The following is a 21,608-nucleotide window of genomic DNA, read 5'->3' as shown; positions in this document are numbered from 1 at the left end:
AGTTCCAAGGGATCTCAGGCCTATGACCTTCTGACCTCTGAGAGCACCTGCCCACACACAGTATAAACACATCTTCAACCTACAAGACATAACTTTTTTCTTAACAATGACTCCAGTGCAAAGAAATCAGTCAAACTAACACAGAACTCAAGATAACATCACTGCCACTGTCTTTAAATCTTGTTATCCTGTGGATGATAGATAAATGATCCAAAGTAACTGCCAACTATGCTAGCATCCTTCCATTTCCAAACTAGGCTTAAAGAAAACCGTATAAGATCACCGGTAGTACAGCAGAGAAACCATGGCCTCTAGATCCATGTTTTTACCAAAAAGGATCAGATATGTTTACCTTTGCTTTTTAATGAAAAGGGCATTTTTGTTTTCTCTGGTAACCCCTGCCGTAAACACTCTTATTATGGTCTCTATTCTTCAAGTCTGACTTTGATTTGACTGTGGTCTTTGCTGCACTTCTTACAGGCTTTTGTTATGAAGTTGGTTTTCTACCACTGATGTGCTTCCTACAATTAGCCCTCTGGCACAACAGGGGAGGCATTTCCACCAATGAGCAAGTTATTAATGTCAACCTCTGTCCCACTGACTGGCTAGCTCTCCACTTCCAGGCATAGCCTGTCCCCGATCTCCTGGATCTTGTATATGCCAAAGAACGTGGTGATTAAATGATGAGGTCCCAGCATTTAACCACAGCAGCTGAGGAAATAACTATAGAGGTAGTTCAGCAGCTGGGTGAACACAGTGAACGCAGCACATTATTAAGTAGACAACAAAGGAAAAGGGGAAGCTGTGCCATAGTTCCACAACCAAATGTATCGAATCAGAAGTGTTCAGCATTTGCCCTACTCACTTGTTCTGACCTCAGACCACACTATGACAAACATAATCTAATAAAGTATGGCAACATTTAGGTACACCTCATTGAAGCAGTATTTTCCAAATGATCAATACATGGATATTTCAAACTCAAACAGGCAAAAGACTCACTTAAAATACAGCACAGATCCCCAGGAGGTTGTGGCACCTCTCAGGAGGAAGAGGCAGGCAAGTATCTGTAAGTTAGAGGCCAGCTCGGTCTATAGAGCAAGTTTCAGGACAGCCAGGGCTACACAGAAACTGTGTCTCCAAAAACAAAAACAAAAAACATACCAACAACAACAAAAATGAGGACAGATCACTGTATTTTTAATATAGACTATAAAAATATTACATGATTTCATATTACACATTGCAATTAATTTGCTAAATTCTGTTGTACTATAAGAATTCCAAATTATCTATACTGTGATATGGGGAGTTTATATATAAGCGCCCCTTTCCACTATCTGCTAAAGTACAAGCCATCTCAGAAAACTATTTGTGTTATATTAGTGAGACTGAGCTTATTATGTAACTCAGGCTTAACAGAACTCAGGATCCTCCTACTTCTGCTTCTTAAGTGCTAGAGTTACAAACTATAGTGACTTGAAACAGGGCACATAAGTCTATCACTTCAAAGAAAAGTACACAGCAATGTTCATTGACAACGACAGCAAACTTTCAAGTACAAATTAAAATTTCAGAAATGGATTTATAGCCATTCCATGAGAGATCCAAAGATTTTGCTCTAATCATATAATGTGGGAGCTTTCAAAACTGTTGTTGCCAGGCATGGCGATGCATGCCTTTAATTCCAACATTCAAGAGACAGAGACAGATAGACTTCTCTGAGTGTAAGGCCAGCCTACTCTACGATGTGAGTTTCAGGCTAACCATGTTGCAAACAACAACACAACAAAAAGCAAAATCTTTCAAAAGCATGAGGGAGTGACCAGCAAGGCCTAGTAATCTTAGGAAAATACAGGATAGGGCAAAAATAAGCCATGAAAGAGGATGTAGGAGTGCCATGTCAATATATCAAAAAAAAAAAAAAATTAAAACTTTAAATTCTGACCCAAAACTTAAGACTGTGAATAAAATATGTTTTTTCTATTAAAATAAAAATCTTCCAACTCTAGCAGTAACTATACACAAAAATATAAGCTGTTTTAAGTGTTTTAGTCTTATCTAACTTTATACCACAGCAGAATACTTTAAAATACATACTCTAGGTAGATTTAATATGCATTTTAAAAGTCTCAATCTTTTGAAAGAAATGTCATTACTCATGAAATGTCTATCTGTTAGCCAAACAGAATTGCAGCAAAGAACACTAATTCAAAGGAATAGTAGCTCTAGATATTTCCATTTAAGGATCTCAAACTTTTGCCTAAATAAATGGGTCTTGCAATATCAAACCAAGACACTATGGTAACAAGAGTGACACCTATTGCACTGTAATCAACAGGAGATGGAAGAACATGATGCAGAATCAGAGGCCTCACTGTGCATCAGATTATAGCCTTGTTGATCTCATCCTGCCTTAATTTCCCTTCTGTAAAACTAAGAGGAGGCAGGACCAACAATATTTACACAAAGGCTGTTGGGAAAAGTAAATAAACAACTATTTGTGAAGAGTAGTTATGTACTGTTTTTTATTTATTTTTTTCATTAAGCTAAAATTCTAATGCTTTAAAAAGTGGCAAATTATAGAGATACAAACACCAAACCAGCTAACCCAAAATATTACAAAGTGAATTATACTCTTTTTAAAAGGGTATAGCCATTTGGTATTCAACTGTCTCTTCATCTAGTGTAAGATTTAGCTGCCAAACTACAAACCACTAACTTACCTAAACTAAGCAGGAAAATGCCATTTTTGCAATGAGGAAAAGTCTCAGTTACGTTTGCATAAGCGTCCCAAATCCTAAGAAGCAAATCAGTTCAAAGTTTAAAGAAAGAAAGGGGACAATCGTGCAAAATAGTCTGAAGATAACTTCCTAAAGAAAGAGAGTGTTTCAGGTTAAGATGAGGTAAATACATGTGAAACATTCACTGCCAGCAAGCGAGGAAGCACTCAGTGAGCAGTCATGTCTGGTCAAAATGATAGGGAAACCAACTTGAGGAATTCTCATTGAATAAACATGGAACACTCTACATAAAAATTATTGCTACCACCTAAAGCAAGTACCACAAGAAAAAACATGGTAGAAATCAATAAACATGAAACCAACAAAAAACAAAAGCTGCCTGTTTGAAAAATAGATAGCTCTACGCAGGCAAAAGTGGAAAGTAGTAATTTGAGAGGAAAAAGGAAGAAGGGAAGGAGGAAACAGCAACTTTGTGGTGCAAGCTTGTGATTGCAGCTCCTTAAGGGGACTGCAGCAGGAGGATCACAACTTTAAGGTTTGCAAGAACTACACAGCAAGTTCAAAGCCAGTTGGTTCACTTAGTGTCTGTCTCTTTTAAAAGAACGCTGGTGGGTGTAGACTGCTTGCCTAGACTGAGGCCCTGGGTTTTATTCACAGTACTAGTGAGCAAGTGGAGGGAACGCAGAGACAAGAGGAAAGACGTAGAAAAGTGAACGGAAGCTACTAGTATGAAAATGAGAGAAGGGTCATCATAACTGTCTCAAATGACACAGGAAATGTGATGAAGGGGCAAGTGTGGTAGCACACATTCATACCCCAACACTCAGGATGCTGAGGCAGGAGAATAAAGAGCTTGAGGCAAGAACGGCCTATGAAGTGAGGTGCAAGACAGCATGGGTTATTAGTAGCCCCCGTTTAAGAAATGACAATTGGATACTATGAATTACTGTGAGCCCATAGACTGGTAACTTGAGATGACACAAACCATTTCTGTGAAACCAACAACCCAGCAAAGCTCTTACAAACATAACCTAAACGGAAGCATATACACAAAAGACAAAGAATCAGCCACCTGAATAGAGCTGGGAACCAGCAGTTATTCACATTCTTAAGCAGAAAGCACAAGTTCCAGGGATTTCACTAGTGAATTTTGGTAAGCACTTAAGAAAAAGAATATTTTCTCTCTTTTTATTTACATGTATGTGTGCCTGCAATTATGTATGTACACCACATGTATGCCTAGCGCCATGGAGGTCAGAAGATGGTATTAGAGCTGGAACCTATGTTAACAGGAGATTGTGAGCTACCATGTGAATGCTGAGAGCAAACCCAGGACCTCTGTAAGTGGGTCATACTCTAATTAACCACTGACCCATCTCTCCAGCCCTCTAATTCTTTATAATCTCAAACAGGCAGAAGGCCAATGTCCTAACGCAGTCTAAAGGAAAACATTATCCTACCACCAAAGCCAAAGATAAAAAAAGTACAGACCAGTAACTTGCACGGACACAATGCACACATCTTCAACAAAACATTAGATGAATTTCAACAAAGTGTAAAAGGAATTATTCATTAGGATCAGGTAGGATTAGAAAAGTCATATGATTTCCAGCAATGGCTGCACAAAAGCAATCGGACAATATCTAACGGCCATTCATGATAAAACCTTCAGAAACTAGGAGGACAGATATCTTTATAACATAACTCTCCCACTCTAAGCGAAGGCTCTGTAAGTCACCTCTTCCAAATGCCACAGAACAGGATGGAGGGGGAGGAACTTTATAGTAGGAAAACTAACAAGCTCACCTTAGCCAAGACATCAAGTCAACAGCATTAGCAGCAAACTATATAGTATGTAGCCTTGACATGTGATGAAAATGGTATTGTATCTTTGCCAATTTCCTTGCCAGAACTTAAATATGGAGGGTGGGGGGAGGTACATGCTGCACAAGCATGAGAACCTTATAAATCTCCTGCACCCACAGAAAAGCCAGGCCCATGCCTCTAACCCAGTGTCAGGGAAGAAACAAGAGGATTCCCGGGGCTCCTTGGCCAGCCAGTCTAGCTGGACCAGGAAACTCTAGGTTCACTGAGAGATTTAAGACACCAGATACTGATCTCTTGGCCTCTACCACGCACAACCCTATGACATACACAGACACATGTCAAGGTCATCAAAAAGGAGCCACTGTGCAACTCATAGGACAATAGTAAATATAATGTGGTGTCCTGTCTAAAAACCAAGGGAAGCTGAACATCCTATAAATGTTAAAGTTTATAATAATGTATTACCAACATTCAGAATGTTCTAGAAAATGCACTATACTAATAGAATATGCTAATAAGAGAACCTGCATGCTAGGTATATGTGAACTGTAATATGGTCTCCAATTTCCTGTAAAAAATAAACTTAAAAAAAAAAACTATATCAAGGAAGCTGGAGAGACGGCTCAGTGGATAGGAGCACTTTCTGCTCTTCCAGAGGTCCTGAGTTCAATCCCCAGCAACCACAAGGTGGCTCACAACCATCTATACTGGAATCTGATGCCCTCTTCTGGCATATACATATATATGCAGATGGAGCACTCATACATAAAAAAATATTTTAAAAAACTATATTAAAATACAGGTTAATATATTAACTTCATGTGCAGGAGTGTATGTGTACACACAAATACACACACAATATAGTGACTGAAATATTATACATTAATAAAGGAAATGAAGATCTTAGGCTGGGAGACACCTAAGTTCGTAAGGTGCTTGCTCACAAGCATGAGAGCCTGGGTCAGATGCCCAGAACCCACACACAAAGCCAGGTATGGTGGTGTGCCTATATAACTGCAGCACTAGGCTGGCAGGGGTGGGGAGTGCTAGATCTGTGAGGAACTCTACCTTAAGGTAGCTAGGACCTGAGAACACCCAAGGTTCTTTATGTGCATTCGTGTCCATACATGCGCGCACACACACACACACATACAATCTCTGTGATACTAAGAGGAAGAAGTTATTTGACACCTCTTTCAATGAATATAAACCAGTTTTCAGAGTTGGAACATTAAAGAAAAATTAGCACTCGTTTTCTTTTGTCAGGAAGAACTTCGGAGTTCAAGGGTTTTTTTTTTTTTTTTCAATTTTTGGTGGGTGGGATGGGGCAGGGTTTTGCTATGTATCTCAAACTCCAAATGCTGAAATTACAGGTGTGCACTGCTGCACTAGACTTCAGAAAGTTTTTAAACAAAATAGAAAGCTAGGTAACAGACTCAAAAAGATTGTTAGGAAAAACAACCAACCAAACAAATGCAAACAACCAAACAAAAAACCCTACTGTTCTTCAAGACCAAATGAAATAACTGATTCAACCAAAACTAATCAATGAATGCTAAAAGTAGCAGGTAAAGACCACCAGGAAACAAGACACAGGGAACCACAGTGTCACCACACTGATCAATTACTAACAGCATGAAGACAGTTCTGCTCTTTCTAATGCCTCTGCTAAAATACCTCCTTAACTTGACATGACCGTACTTTAGGCCATGCAAAGTACAGAGTAGCATCGAAGCTGGAAAACTCTAAATGCAACACAGTCTGCAAAGCCAAGCTTCTGTCTTAAGAAGCAGTCCCTAAAGATACAAGTTAACTACCAGGAGGAAACAATCTGCTAAATCCATAGTGTGGGAATCATCTACCAGACAACTGGCCTGGTGTGTTCAAGGACCCAGCATCATGAAAGGAAAAATCAGAGGTAAGGACAATTCTAGTGGGTTAACAAGTACGAACCCTGGCTAGAGACAAGCAGGTATAGACTGATTGTTGTAGGCAAAGGGGCAGAACAGATGGTGGAACAGGACTCTGATCGTAGCCCATCTCCCCAATATAAAATATGAACTATCATGTATGGAAATACCTTAGTAAGAGTCCCACAGTACCTGGCTGCAGCGAAGTGAGCTTTGAGGGAACAAATAAACCAGATTCTATAGTAAGCCCATTTCTATAATCCCAGCATTTGGGAGGCAGAAACAGGAGAGTCTAACCTGGTCTACAAATCAAGTAGCAGCCAGTCAAAGCTTCACAGTGAGAATGTTTCAAAAAATAAAAATTTTGAAAGTCACTAAGGAGGAGGGAATGAAATGCTTACTACTGTATGAGTGACGACAGTTCAGGTGTTCCCTATTATATTATTTCAATTTGTTTGTATATAAGTATTCTAAAGAAGTCAGGTAAGGGGATCAGTTAATATGGGACCAAAAATGAAAGTAAAGCACACAGCCAACCAAACAGTAGTAGCAGAGTGTACGGACAAGGGCAACAAAGAAACCATGTTTTTAAACCAACTCTTAGGAAACATTAACTTTTAGAGATGAAGCCCTGTAAAGATAGGCAATCAATTTAAGAAACAAGTTTTATCTTCCAAAGGTTTCATCAAAGATTGCTGAGAAAACCATCAAAAACAGAACACTTCAGGAACTCATTTCACAACAAACACTACTTTTCCTCTTCAAACCTCTCTGCAATCCTTTACCATACTAACAAATAGTTGTAGACATAGAAATGTTGACTCTTCCATTTACTAATTCAGAGCTCATTCAAGGATTTCTGTGGAAATTTTTAAAAATTTCACCTCAGTGTGATTTCTCAATGCCTCCATTACAGTAAGTGGGATTCTACAGCCCTTTACTGTAAGAGCTTGCCACCACCTATGCCAGCTGCCTTTGTGTATGACTGCTTTCTCTCACTGATACTCACAAACTTTGCAAAATCAGTTTCCTCTGCCATCTTTCTTTTTTTTTTTTTAATATGTATTTATTTAATGTGTATTGTGTGTATATGAGCTTGTGGAAGTTAGAAGTGAAAAATGGAACCAGAGTTTCATGGATGTGACCCATCATGTAGATGCTGGAATCTGATCCCAGGTCTTCTGTAAGAGCAACAAATGTCCTTAACCACTGAACCATCTGTCCAGGCCTCACCTTTCTCTTTTAATTTTTTTTTCTTATTCCATTTTTCTCTTTTCTACTAAATGATAAGGCTCAGCAACTAGTACTCCAAATCTCACCTTGAGGAAGAACTAAACCATATACCCTAAAATGTCAAATGAGGAATTTTACTATATCATCAGACTAACAAATCACTTTCCTCACAACTATGAACTAGGTAACTCATACTATCTCATTGGGAGAAACTAGAAAAAAGTGGACACACTAAAAATATAAAAATAAAATAATAATAATTTTTTAAAATCTCCCAGGAAAACTTGGAAGAACAAAACAAAAACTGAAGATATCTGAGTGACTTCACTCTAAAAGACCAGGATATAGTAAAGTAAGAAAATCTGGTATCAGAACCACTGTCTTCCAGGCTGTCTGGCAATTCCAACAAGGTGGTGAAGATGAACTCTCAACAGATAAACAAGGTTAAGGAGGATTAAATACTGTAGTCAAGGCCAACATAGCACGGCATGGAGAAATTAACTATACTTTGCCTTATGCTAGGTCATACTCCAAGCGCAAAGAAAACATAAAACAAAGCAAAACAAAGCAGTCTTTTTAGAAGCCAGGGCCTAGCTCTGAAACAACTCAGTCTCTAACAAGATTAAGACAGCCAGCAGGGGTATACAGTGAGACCCTATCACCCCTTTGAAAAAACAAACAAAAAAACCTCTGCCAAAGATTTCCTAGAGCATTAGAACTCTGTTCCTATCACAGAAACTGATCATCACATCTCACATTCCTGCTACCCCAGTTCTAGTTTACTTCTTGAATTCAGACTGCCAAAAGTGCTCCATAAATCCCTAATTTTACCCACTTCTTTATCCTTTGTCTTCCAAAATTTCCAATCTGTAACAAGCACCCTTATATAGTACATCTATAGTATTTCCTGGGTGTCATCTGGCTTCCTTCACTCATCTAGAATGCTAAGCAGATAGCTCATGAAACGTATGCATCTTTATTCCCATCATGGCTTGCTGACTTCATACATCCACACTAACCCTTTTATGTATACACACATATATATGGTGCCAGAGATGGAATTCAGGGCTAAGCAAATGCAAAGAGATACACGCCCCGCCTCATTCTCTTTAACTCAGTATCTTAATTCCACAAATATATCTCTCATTCCCATTACAGGACCCCACATCCACGATCATCTTGGGCATTATCAATGCCAGTAAGTGATGCTCTAGTGGAGTGGTTCTCAACTTTCCTAATGCTGCAGCTCTTTAATATACACTCATGTTGTAGTGACCTCAACCTTAAAATTATTTCACCACTACTTCAAAACTGTAATTTTGCTACTGTTAGGAATCGTAAGTAAATATTTGATATGCAACCCCCAAAAGGGTAGAGACCTACAGGTTGAGAACTGTTAGCCTGGTGAAATTCTCCCATCAAATACTAATAGAAAAATTTAGCATCTCTATGCTATGCCTTCTGTTATGCACATGCTGACTTAACCTCCTCTCCTCCATGTCAGATCCCATGACTCTCTGTTACTTCTCTCCGCACCTCTTTGAAAGAAGCCTTATTTCCTTAGTTCCTTCTTTTGTACTGAGCTGGTATGATAATCAGTTTGTGTCAATTTTGCTAGGCTACTGTATCAAGTTGTTCAACTGAACACAAATCTAAAAGCTATTAAGAAGATAATTTACAGATGTTAATATCAGTAGCCAGAAGACTTTAAGCACAGGAAATTATCTTTAATAATGTGGGCAGCCCTCCAACTGGCCGAAGATGAAATTCTGTCTCAAGAGCACATTATCAGTCTAAAGCAGAGAGTCTCAACCTGTCGGTCATGACCTCTTTGGGGGTTAAACTATCCTTTCACAGGTGTCACCTAAGACCATCTGAAAACACAGATATTTACTTTATAGTAGCAAAGTTACAGTTATGAAGTAGCAATGAAAATAATTTTATGATTTGTGATCACCACAAAATGAGGAGCTTTATTAAAAGGTTGCAGCATTAGGAAGGTTGAGAACCTCTCTAGTCTAAAGTTCTTCACCTACCTACTTATGCCAAAGACTGCAAACCTGCCAACCCTCACATTAGAAAATTCTTGGAAATTGTATCTATGTACCCATCTTCTATACCTCCTACTGTTTTATTTTAAAGATTTATTTAGCCAAGTGTGGAGGTGCTAGCCTTTAATCACAGCACTCAGGAGGGAGGCACAGGCAAGAAAATGGACTTTTGTGAGTTCAAAGATAGCATGGTCTGCTAACTGAGTTCAGGCCAGCCAAGGCCACATAGTGAAAATCCAGTCTCAAAAAGTTAACAATAACAATAATTTATCTATTTTTATGTCTATCAGTGTTTGCCTGCATGAAGGTGTTCCATGTGCATACTTCAAGTCAGACCTCCTGGAGGTGGAGTTAGAGACAGGGGTGAGCCACACCACGTGGGTCCTGGTAATATAACCTGGGTCCTGTACAAGAACAGCAAGTGCTCTTAACCACTGAGCTTTCTTGTCTCTTACTGGTCTGGATTCCCATAAGAACTGTGTTAAACCTGAAAAAAACCTCACCCCGAATAAAACTGAGTGCCGTACTTTTATTTCGTTATGATAAGTTAAATAATGTATTTGGGGGAAGGGAGATCACAAACCAGACTGATAGATTTAAATAGATTTAAATTCAAGACTTCATACCTTAAATGAACCTGGCACAGTGCTTCAAACTCCCTATACTCCCATCCTCTTCTGCTTGCCTGATGCTCTACTTCATTAAAAAAAAAAAAAAAAAACCACAGAGATCAGAGTCAGAATAGTATTTACCTTCCACAGAGCAAGCTTCCTTGGAAGAGCACACGCTGATTCTCTTAGCTGACAGAAAGCATCAATCCTCTGACAAGGGCCAAATATCCCCTTCCTCTTGCAGAGGACCCACATTCAGTTCCCAGCACCCACACTGAGTGGCTCACACCTGTCTGTAATTCCAGCTCTACAGGCTCTCTGACACTCTTCTTCCCTCATGTGCGCACACACATCCTACCGTGCACAAACTCAATTTCCCCACACACATAATTTTAAGTAAAGATAAAACTTTAAAATTTTTACATACACAAACAGGCCAGAAGCCAGGAAGTATCTAAGAAAATCAATGAAAGAGAATTAGCCCCACCAGAAGGCACACTATAAACTGCAGCAATTAAAACTGAATGATTTGGTTTCCAAATGCTAGACAGGTCAAGGGAATAGTAGTGGCTCAAGCACACATGGAAATTCAGTAAATAATAAAGGCAACAGTTTAAATCAGTAGGACAAAAAAATACATATTTATTTAAGTAATGCTGAAGCAATTGGATGATTATCTGGTCATATACATAAAATAATACCCTAGGAAAGGACAACAAATTTACAAATTTAGAAAACACATTTCCAAAATCCAGCCTAGAGCCATTTCCCTAGAGAAAAAGATAACTTTTGCAAATCTAAGAAAATGAACAACAAAATCAAGGATAAGATCAGTTCCTAAGGGAAAAAAAAGTACAAATAGCCCTTCCATGATGTTTAACCTCACTCCTAAAAGCAACAAAGAAGCAGTTATCCTTACCCAGTTCTGGTGCAAGGAAACTGAACATATATCAAAACTACAAATGCTCATATACTCAGAGCCATCACTTTCACCTCTACAAGTTAATCCTATACATTTTAAACATAATATAAAGTGATACGTACACAAGATAATCTACTTGGTCCAAAACAACCTAACTGCACATAAAAAAAAATAAATAAGAAAATAAAATAAAAAGAGCAAGTTAATTTAGTAGCACTCCTTCCTTTTTTAAGACAGGGTCTTAATAGGTGGCCCTAGAACTCACTATGTATACCAGGCTAGCTTCGAATTCACAGACATACAACCTGCCTCTGCTTCAGGAACGTCAGAATTAAGGCATGTGTCAATACACCTGAGCAAATGACACACCTTCATGATGAAATTAAGCACTTGATGTTTGTGCCTGCCCCCAAATGCAAGTGTCAAAGTCATAACCTCCAAAATGGCAGTTCAGATGAAACCACTAGGAAGTAATGATAGATGAGCTTGTAAGGGTGAATTAATGCCCTTAGAACTCTCTGTTCATGTGAGAGTGCAGGTAGAAGAAAGAGGGCCCTCACCAAAGGAACCAATTGGTCAGCGTGAGAGCTTTATTTCTGTTGTTTAATCTACCCTGTATATGACATTTTATTATAGGAGGCCAAACAGACTAGACCAATGGAATACCATAAGCTACTTTTAAAAATGTAATACAGCAACATGAAGTAACTGCTACGCTCTACTAAGGAAATAAGAAAACTGCAAAGGACAGCAAATCTGCAACACTTAGATACAAAGGTAGAAGGAGAATGGTATTCAGTATGATTCCCTTCCTGGAAAGAACAAAATCCATGAAAATCAAAGTGAAAGGTTTCTTAAAGTAAGTATGCCCTCTACAATGGGAGAATCTAACATAAACTGGCAAGAGACTTCATAATCTTTACTTGTGCCAATTATTGTAGTGTCTATGCTTATTAGTGTGTCTGATTACACACACATATATATGTTCTACCTGTGGCCTAGGAGCTTGCATGTAGCTGAGACTAGCTATGAAGGTGGCTCAACACAAACAGTAAGCCTTGTTTAAACACTGCATTGAAGCTATTGCTTTTGAGGAGAAAACTCCAATGCCCAGTTCTAAAATGTGATCCTTATACCTGACAAGGTCTTGTCACTCTCAAAAGGTTGGATATACATATCAGGATCTGCACACAGTGGTAGACACGCTGTATCATCTTTCTCAAATTCATCTTACAGAAAAAGCCCTAATTCTGAAATACAGTCCCACCCCGGGTTTTGAATAAGAGAGATCTACATTTACTGGTACATAAATCAACTATTTTTGGAAGGATCCCCAGGAACACTGTTTCCAAGTACAGGAACTGGGTGGCTGGCACAGTGTGCATCACTTTTTAAGTCTTTGAAATGCTGATTAAAGTTAGTGTACTATTCTGTCAAAATATAGATGAAATGTAAATAAATTCTCAGTGAAACAAAGTCAGACTGCTTTGGGATTTGTTTTAGCTGCAAAGAGACCCTTTCTCTAGTCTGCAGCAACAGCTTTCCCCCCCTCTATCTCACCTTCAGTTAACTTCTGAGTAAGAGGTCCATCCTCTCATGAGTCAGGGAACATGAGTTCCTATCTCACAAACAGTCTTCAAGAAATTTGAAATCCTCAGTGCTTTTGGAGTCCTCCCAGGCATGGCAGGTGTGTGGGGCTGTCCTAGTAATATGGTGGCCGGCAGGCTGGGTCCTCTGAGCATCAGAAAGCGTCTCAGTACTGGAGAAAGACTTAATTTTTAAGTGCTCTGAGCACAGATCAAGCTTTACCTTCAGAGCCTCAATACAAGTTGGAGGACTCCAGTACAAGCAATATCTTCTCTCCCGTTTGCTTTTCATACTTTTTGTAAATTTATTTCAATACTCTTTTTGGAACACATTTACTGAGGTCTGTCTTTTATGATTTTGATTCTTCTGTACACTTTCAACTATAACCAAACATTAGGAAAGATACTTGGCTTTCTGTACTTTACTAAGCAAGCAATATAATTTTTTGGACAGACGAGTCTTTTAATAGAAAAAAAAAAACACCAAAAAACAAAATCCACACGTCCAACAGTAGCAACACATTTTTTCCCTCAACTCTAGACAGCTCTGAGTTTCACTTCTTCACCTTGAGGGGTGGACACAACCACAGCATGTCTCACTCATAGGGCTCTAGTGTGAACTGTTCCTGGGGCTTCATGTTCCCCTGCTGCATCTTCTTCACTTCAGACGCCAGCACAGCTTCTGCAGAGGCTGTGGAGTTAATGCAGTGGCCTTAATGGAAATTACAAAATGTCCTCCATTCCTCAGGAAGGTGTGGGCAATTCAGGGCCACAATCCGGGTTTGGTCTGGCTGGGCTATATTGGCAAAGATCACATCCACCACTGTGATAAGCATGCGGTATTTGTGCAGGTACCGAGCATCGTCAATTACAGGTATATTGTTGGTTCTCTTCTTGGCCAAGTTGATGAGGTCACGGCCAGAGCGGACCATCCAGGCTGACAATATCAGAGACATGGGAGACAGTGGCACCTAAGGCTGCACCAAGGTAGCTCCGGCTTGATGTGGATCTGGTCTACACCGCCAAGGACTGATGCTGCCAGCTTGAAGCAGAAGGGGTTCCAGGCTCCATACTCAATTTTGTCATCTTCCTCTGAAATACTCTCTTCTCTCCACACACAGATTCTCTAGGGACCAGATTCTTTGTGATAAGGGCATCCTCCTTTCCACAACCGATAGACGCCTCCATGCTCACATGGTTCCACCATCACACTCTTCCTTGACTGGTTTCCTCTTTGGCCCCTGAAGCCCCGACCTCAACCTCCAGCAAGCCTTGTCCTCCACGAAAGCCTCTGAGGCCTCCTGGTCCTCCTCCTCTACCGCCTCTGCCACCAAAGCCACGCCCACAGGGGCTGACACCTGGCTTCATTACTGTGTTCTGGTAGTTGAGCATCCCCCACCTCCACAAGTCTCAGGCTTTTGCACATGGAAAGGAGCACATGAGCATGGCAGCAGCAAGCTGTATTTTTTAAAGGTAGACTAAGGCCATGCTAACGCTGGAACATTTCCAAATGTCTCAAAGGCAAAAGAATTCCTAATGAAATGGCCAAAATGTTTGCTTCTCTGTGTTAGGATATGCATACATGTCCTTATCCCCTGTGAAGTTAGATTCAGACCACAGAAGGGAGTCTGACTTTACTTCAGTACTAACCACCTCAAGTGGCATAGAGTAGGTTCTCAGTATTCTGGCTCAGGTAACATCAGTGTCTTCCCAGTTGCTATCCTCAAGAAGGAACAAAAAAAATTCGACATACTGTTTATATATATATATATGTATGATTAAACATAAATGAGACAGCATTACATTTTCTTCAAATATATTACATGATTAGAATTATTCTCAGCTCTTAGATTCCTACTTTGCAGATATTTGCCAAAATAAACCTAGGAAAGCGCAGGGAATACCTTGTTGTAGGAAATGGCTTAAAAAGGAGGAGGAGGAATGGCATTATACCAGAGATTATGACTTGGTTTTAGAGAGTTTCCAAATTTTAAGGCAGAGAGGATTACTGGTCCAAATGTTAACACAAATAATCTCAGTCAACTCAGGTTAGTTGAAATTTTCAAAATTTTAACAAATCCTCTAATGATGTGGATAGAAACAACTAGCATATCCTGGAGCATCTAAATATGCACTTGACATCAAAATGATTTAAAATTTACTTGACATTTTGTATTCATTCAAAGCTTAAAAAAAAAAAGTGAAAACTCAGATTTCCTGACTGCTTTATTTACCACCCAAGAACCATAGCAGTCTATACACTGCCTAATATAAACCTGAGGATACTACGGTTGCATGATATTATTCTTCTCATCTACGGGCTAATAAAAACTGACTGAGATATGCTATACAACCTGAATTAGCTATGTCACAGAATTAGCTACATGTGGAATATGGGCCTGGGACTTAGATCAGATGGCCCTAAAGTCATGCTAGCCATTTCCTAAGTTTTATTTCCTAAACTTTTTAAAGAATTGGCAAATCCTAACCAAATCTGAAATCTCTGAAGACCTAACAAGAGACAATGGTAATTGGTCTATTTGTAATGTAACTCACAGCATACAGAAAAGAATGGCACAAATTTTCTCAAAGGTCTCATACACACACATTTAAAAACTAAACTGTTCATAGACAAACAGCAGACTCTGGTTGGGGAGGCTTTTCACATCCTTTAAAGGAGCATAATTCACTGTGTAGCTATGATTTAAGTCCCCTCTTGTGACCATAAACTTCTTGGGGTTAATGAACTCCCCATTTTCACATCTTCCACAGTCTTGGAAGAGTATTTCATCAGAAGGCATGGTGCTGTGAAACAAACAGAATTTACCATTCAAAAAATTCTAGCTTATAGCAAAAACTGTTGTGTAAGTCTGATACTAGAGACAAATTAACAATGTTCGGATTCGTTTCTTGTCTAGAGTTTTCCAGTCACTCTAGAACTCCAGTGAAGCCAGGCGTGGTGGTGCACGCCTTTAATCCCAGCACTAAGGAGACAGAGGCAGGCAGATCTCTGTAAGTTTGAGGCCACCCTGGTCTACAAAACGAGTCCTGGAAAGCCAAGGACAGCCAAGGCTATACTGAGATACCCTGTCTTAAAAAAAAAAAAAAAAAGAATTGCAAATACATTTTAAAAAACCAAAAAACTCCAATGAACAACTTGTAGAGCTGGCTCCACCCTTGCTGATGGCAAGGTGCCAAGGAAACATAAGACTTGATTCCTGGACTGTCTTATTCCCATATACTGTTCTGAAAGGCAGGATGACTCATGTAAGTACTTCTACCACCTTTTAGTAAGTTCTGAAGCCTGACACTTTTCTAAACCCAAAGCTTGGGAGAGCTGCACTAGGGTAGGAATGCACAGCTACTGGATGCTCAGGTAGTGATCAGGACTGAGACAACAAGCATCACAGCTCAAATAGGCAAGTGATTCATGTGGAAAGCTCCACAGGTTATGAATTCCTTGCCCGACATGACTTGACCAGTCTTCTAGAGAGCTGAAACCTAAGTCAGACCTTATACCTCTACACTGGCAGCAAAGCATCTCAAATATGGAGATGACTCAAATTTGTCAACTGACACTCGAGGCAAAGCAACAAGGAGCAGGTTCCTATTCATCAACCCCTTAATTCCCACTAGGATGCTTTATGGCTAGTTATTAACAACAAATTATTGTTTCACTAGCCATCTAGTATCTTCTCTAGGACATTTCCATAATATCATTCATGGAACAAATAATTATGATTCTAACTGTATTCATTTTGGTACAATTTATTCTTTAGCTTGGGCGGCCCAGACTGGCCTCAAACTCATCTTGCTTTAGCCTCCCAAATACTAGGATTACAGGTATTCACCACCATGTATGGCTCAATTTACTCTTACACTAATTTCCTTTCCAAGTCATTTCTCTCAGGATTAAAAGGAGTACAAGGTATACAGTTTTCATGTCTGCCATGACAATTAAAGGGTAGTCTTTTCAAAGTCATTAAGGGAATGTATTTATTAACAGAATCCATACTCTCTTCCTTTTGAACACCAGACAGCTTTTTAAAAAAAGGGGTGGGGGGTTCTTTGTAGCACAATGATGCTCCAGAATAGTGTAGTGCTGATTAATGAGTAATTATAGGAATAGACTACAAACCACTAAAAAGTATATTCTATAAGGGCAACTCTTTTATGTGAAGTAAATCTCAAGAAAGCTGTTTAAACAACAGAATTTAGAAAACCTAACTGAATCTATGTTGTCTGTGAATCACTCATATAATTTCTTAATTCTAGAATCCCTTCTGGATAACTAGGTAAAGCAATAAAAGTTTGTAACTTCAAGACCTATATATCTCATAGTCATTTTCTGATTTTTCATTTCTAGTTTACAGTAAATTCATATGAACTACTTTCATATCATGAAGAAATGTTTTTTAAATAGTGAGATGTGCCAAACCTTGGAGTTTTAAACCCATATGCTTTGTGAGGTGGGTAAGTACAAGTTAAGTCTTTACCTTCCTAGTAAGCACCTCTAAAATATTAAGCAACTCTCAACTACTAGAAATCAAATATTTGTAAAATACATTTAAATAGCTTATTGTACTTTTCTACTTACAGAAAGCAAAAAAATAAAAATAAAGATAAAACCTTGTGAAATAATCACAAAAGGATAAATATGGCACAGTGGGTCTGGTCCTCAAAGCCCAGGAACCTGAGTTTGCCGTCTAGAATCCATATAAAGGTGGAAGAAGACAGCCAATCCCACACAGCTGTCTTCTGGCACATGTGACCCCTCCCCTCAAAGACATCAGACACACACATCCACGACAATAATTTTTTAAGGGAGACAAATGCAATCACGTTAGAGTCCGAGTGGAACACCACTGTTGTGTCTGGATGTAGTCATACATATGACTGGAGAAAGCCCTTAGCTAAAATATTGGAAGTGGACAAAGAATTCAACCTTTATAGATGCTCAATTTTTATCATGTATATATAGATAGTCACCCCACACTCCTCTACTTTATTAACTACATACAAAAAAATTTCAGGGGTGGTTTTAGGATGGATAATGGCCGTTAGAAGTTAAAAAAAAAAAGTGATCCCAAACAACCCTCTGTGGTCTTAACATGTAACATCCTCTTTTAATTTATGATTAGCCACCTGAGGGTGACATGTGACACTTTGAAACTTCGTGGAGATTTAAGGCTTAACTTCAAATGCTTGTCTATAAAAGTCTTTTAATCAACCCATCGTGTATGACTTCCATGCTAGGTGCCAGAGGAATGATGCAAGATAGGCCTCTAAGTACCATTTTGCTTGCTTGCTTTCGTCAGACACGGCAGCAAACCCCTCAGGTTTAACAGTCTCAACAAGAGAACTGAGGTAACCATTACCAATGACAAAAAAACCGGGGGAAGGAGAGATGCAAAATTTAAGAATAAAGATGGTATATATATTTAAACCAAATCTAGCTCTTCTTCCTAACGTAACACCACCCTTGGAAGTTCCAGTAAAATGAGCCAAATACCTTACTTAACATACATCCTTTATATAACCAGCTCACTTAAAGGCACATCTATTCTGTTCCATAGTACCCTATGCTTAAGGTCTTCCTCTTGGCCTTCACATCTTTTCCATCTGGATACAGAACTAACAGTTGCCGAAATGAATGAACGAAATAAACAGATGTTCTAACCGACCAAAAGGTGCTGATCTCAAAACACAATAGGCCGACAAACTAGAATTCTACTGAAAAGACCACTTAATTTTAGAAGTAAAAATAGCAACTACCGGACATCGTGCAAGTCAACATGTTCTTAAATTCCCGGTGGGATGGGGGAACTTTTGGGAATGAAAATGCAAAGTGTTCCTTATGGTACCTTAAAATGGACTTGGTTCTAACTAGTCTAGACTGGGAATCGACGCGCAAGACAAAGAGACAGCGGTGGGGGAAAGTCAAAAGGTCAGCGCCAGGCGCCCCTCTCAAGGCGCGGCCCGTAGGCCCGCGCGCTCGCGGCTACCGGGCTCTTCTCGCCGTCGCCGGCCGCACTCACGTCCGCACAAAGAAACCGCCCACAGTCAAAACACGCTCCCCGTGGGTGCGGGAGGAGTATGCACGGACGCGTTGGCCCGACCTCTGCGGGAGCACCTCCGAATTTGCCGCCCACCCGCTCCATTATCCCCCGCGCGACGTGGAATCGGGCCGGAGCGGCTGAGCCAGGTCGCGCGGAGTGGACCACGCCCCCCGCTGCCCCCGCCGCCCGCGCTATTGTTCCCGCGCCGCCCCCGCCCCGCGCGCGTTCCCGGGAGGGGGTCACGGCCGGGGGAAGGCGGCGGCCGCCCGAGCCGCGGCGCCCGCGCACTCACCCGGCAGTGCAGCCAACGGCGACCGGGAAGCCCGTAGCGGAGAGCGGCGCCGTCCCGCGGTGCCCGTGGCCGCTACTCAGCCCTGATCGCGGCTCCGCGACTCGGCCGCAACGTCCGGCCTCGGCCGCTCCGCTGACTAACAGGGACGCGGGCCGTCTACGCGCACGCCCGCCCACGTCATCGCGCAGGGCCCCGCCCCCGCGCCTGCGAGCGGCCTGGAGGCGGGGCGGCCCCGGGGGCCCGGATTATGGAGGCGTGGCCCCGCGGATGGGGGCGTGGCTACACTGGAGGGAGGGCAGCAGTGCTGGAGGTCGCCTGAGGGCGGGGCCGCGGCCCGCGACTGGAAAAGCCGCGTGTGAGGGGCGTGGCCGGGAACAGCAGGGGGCGGGTCCGCGACGGCACGTGGCGGCGCGTGGCGGCGAAACACCAAAGGTAGACTAAGCCTGCTGGGTTGCTAGCCTCGCGTGGAGGCGTTTGGGGGTTAGTGTTTGAAGGTCAGGCACGCGTGCCTGGGCACACACCTGAGCCCTAGAGAATCCTGCTTTGACAGATACTCTTCCAGGGCCTAACACTCGCCAACAAGTAAGCGTTCTCTAGCTCCCAAGGAAAAGTTGCCGCCCTTTTTCCCCTCCAACCCTCCTGCTCCAGTCTTTGCGTTGTCTGATTGACCTCCAAGGCCTCCCGGCTCCCGCAAACGTTAGCTATGGACTGATAAACTGACCAGCCTAACCATCTGACTATGGATGGGAAGGAATTTAAATTACTATCATCCATGCAGTAAAATGGGTTTAGCACTTTAACGACCGTGTGTTCAAAGGCATTCTTACCAACGAGGGAGAATAACATACCACATAGAGAAAGAAGCAAGAAACACGTACATACAGAATGATTCTAGGTGTATATATAAAATGCATGACTTTCACAGTATATGAAACTTGGAAAGAAGCAAGGCGTGGTGGAGAATGCCTTTAATTATACCACTCCGGGAGGTAGAGGCAAGATGATCTTCGTGAGTTCAGAGCCAGCCTGGTCTACAGGGTGAGTCCAGGACAGTCAAGGATACACAGAGAAAAACAAACAAAACAAAAAAATCCAGTCTCAAAAAAAAATTGGAAAGAAATATGTCAATTGTAGGGAATAAAGGGCAGTCTCCTATGTGGTATCCTATAATTTCCAAAATACATAAATGTGTATCAAATAAATTCAGGTAGACTATGTTCCTGTTACACGTTGAAATGCTGTTGCCAGTGATGCATTCATGAGGCAAGTGTGAAAAATTGATTCATTCTCTCCCTATTTCACATCTCTCAGCAATTTTTTTTTTTTTTTTTTTGGTTTTTTGGTTTTTCGAGACAGGGTTTCTCTGTGTAGCCTTGGCAATCCTGGACTCACTTTGTAGACCAGGCTGGCCTCGAACTCACAGCAATCTGCCTGCCTCTGCCTCCCGAGTGCTGGGATTAAAGACATGCGCCACCATGCCCGGCTCTCAGCAATTTTTTATTCCACTCATTTCTTCGGTAAATATTTTATAACCTGAAGGCAGTGTCATAGTGCTAACAATAAATAGAGCTTACAGAGAATTCTTATGGTATGAAAATAATAACTAAACACAAATAAAATTATCAACATTAGAATACAAATTTTAAGGATACATCAGACTATGAAAGGAACCAATATATTAAGTAGGCCAAGAAAGTTTTCTCTAAGGCACTGCCTCCTGAGTTGAGAGCAGATGTGACCAGACAGAGATTATGGCAGAGTTAACTCTGTGTGACGGTCCTGTGATGAGAGAGCAAGAGAACAGGGAAAACTGAGAAAACTAGACAGGCCAGCTACATTGGAACAACAAAGAAAAAGAAATTACCAAGTGACAACAAGAAGACCGATAAAAAGACAAAAACTGTATGCTGGAAACATCTTTATTCCAGGCCCAGTGGGAAGGGCCTGGTGTGCCAACAGCAATAGAGAGTTTGATCATACCGCCATCTTGAAAAAAAATCTCTTACTGCGAAGAGGCTTCTCTAGATCTCTCAAGATGAACCTCTTCTCCACATACAAGTCTTACTTTAAAAGTTCTTCTCTTTAAAAGAGAAGACATTGGTACCAACTACATTGGTAGTTCAAAGGTACTGCAGGACACTTGGGTATACCCTGTGGCAGAAAAGACAGCACCCGTGCCCTGCTCTCTTCCTTTGGGTGAATTTAAGGAAGGACCCACTGTTCTCCCCATCTGTTCCAGGGCTACCCCTCACCTTATCCTTGAGATGCCAACATGGAGCTCATGACAGATGGACAGATGTGGTTAGTCTACCACAACCCTGGGCAGAAGGACCCCTATGAAGTTCCAATTTTTGCCAAAAATACCTCAATTAG

General features: G+C 40.9%; 1 protein-coding gene and 1 pseudogene across 4 annotated transcripts in view; both read right to left on the bottom strand.

Annotated features, from left to right (window-relative positions):
- MAPK8 (mitogen-activated protein kinase 8) overlaps positions 1-19,417 on the bottom strand; it is a 67,936-nt gene extending 48,519 nt beyond the window's left edge. For 2 of the 3 annotated variants that reach the window (XM_084793909.1, XM_084793908.1), the window contains exon 1: positions 19,236-19,417. The gene's annotated coding sequence lies outside the window, so the exon portion shown is untranslated. The remainder of the gene's footprint in view (positions 1-19,235) is intronic. The other variant, XM_084793910.1, reaches the window with a different exon arrangement.
- Positions 5,738-14,601, bottom strand: LOC311604255 (rRNA 2'-O-methyltransferase fibrillarin-like; annotated as a pseudogene). Its single transcript has one exon. The product of its transcript is annotated as an rRNA 2'-O-methyltransferase fibrillarin-like (transcript).
- Positions 19,418-21,608: the final 2,191 nt, after the last annotated feature.

Source organism: Acomys minous, assembly GCF_964271855.1.
Source record: "Acomys minous genome assembly, chromosome: 9".
Lineage (NCBI taxonomy): Eukaryota > Metazoa > Chordata > Mammalia > Rodentia > Muridae > Acomys > Acomys minous.
This window is presented reverse-complemented; position numbering and strand designations above follow the sequence as displayed.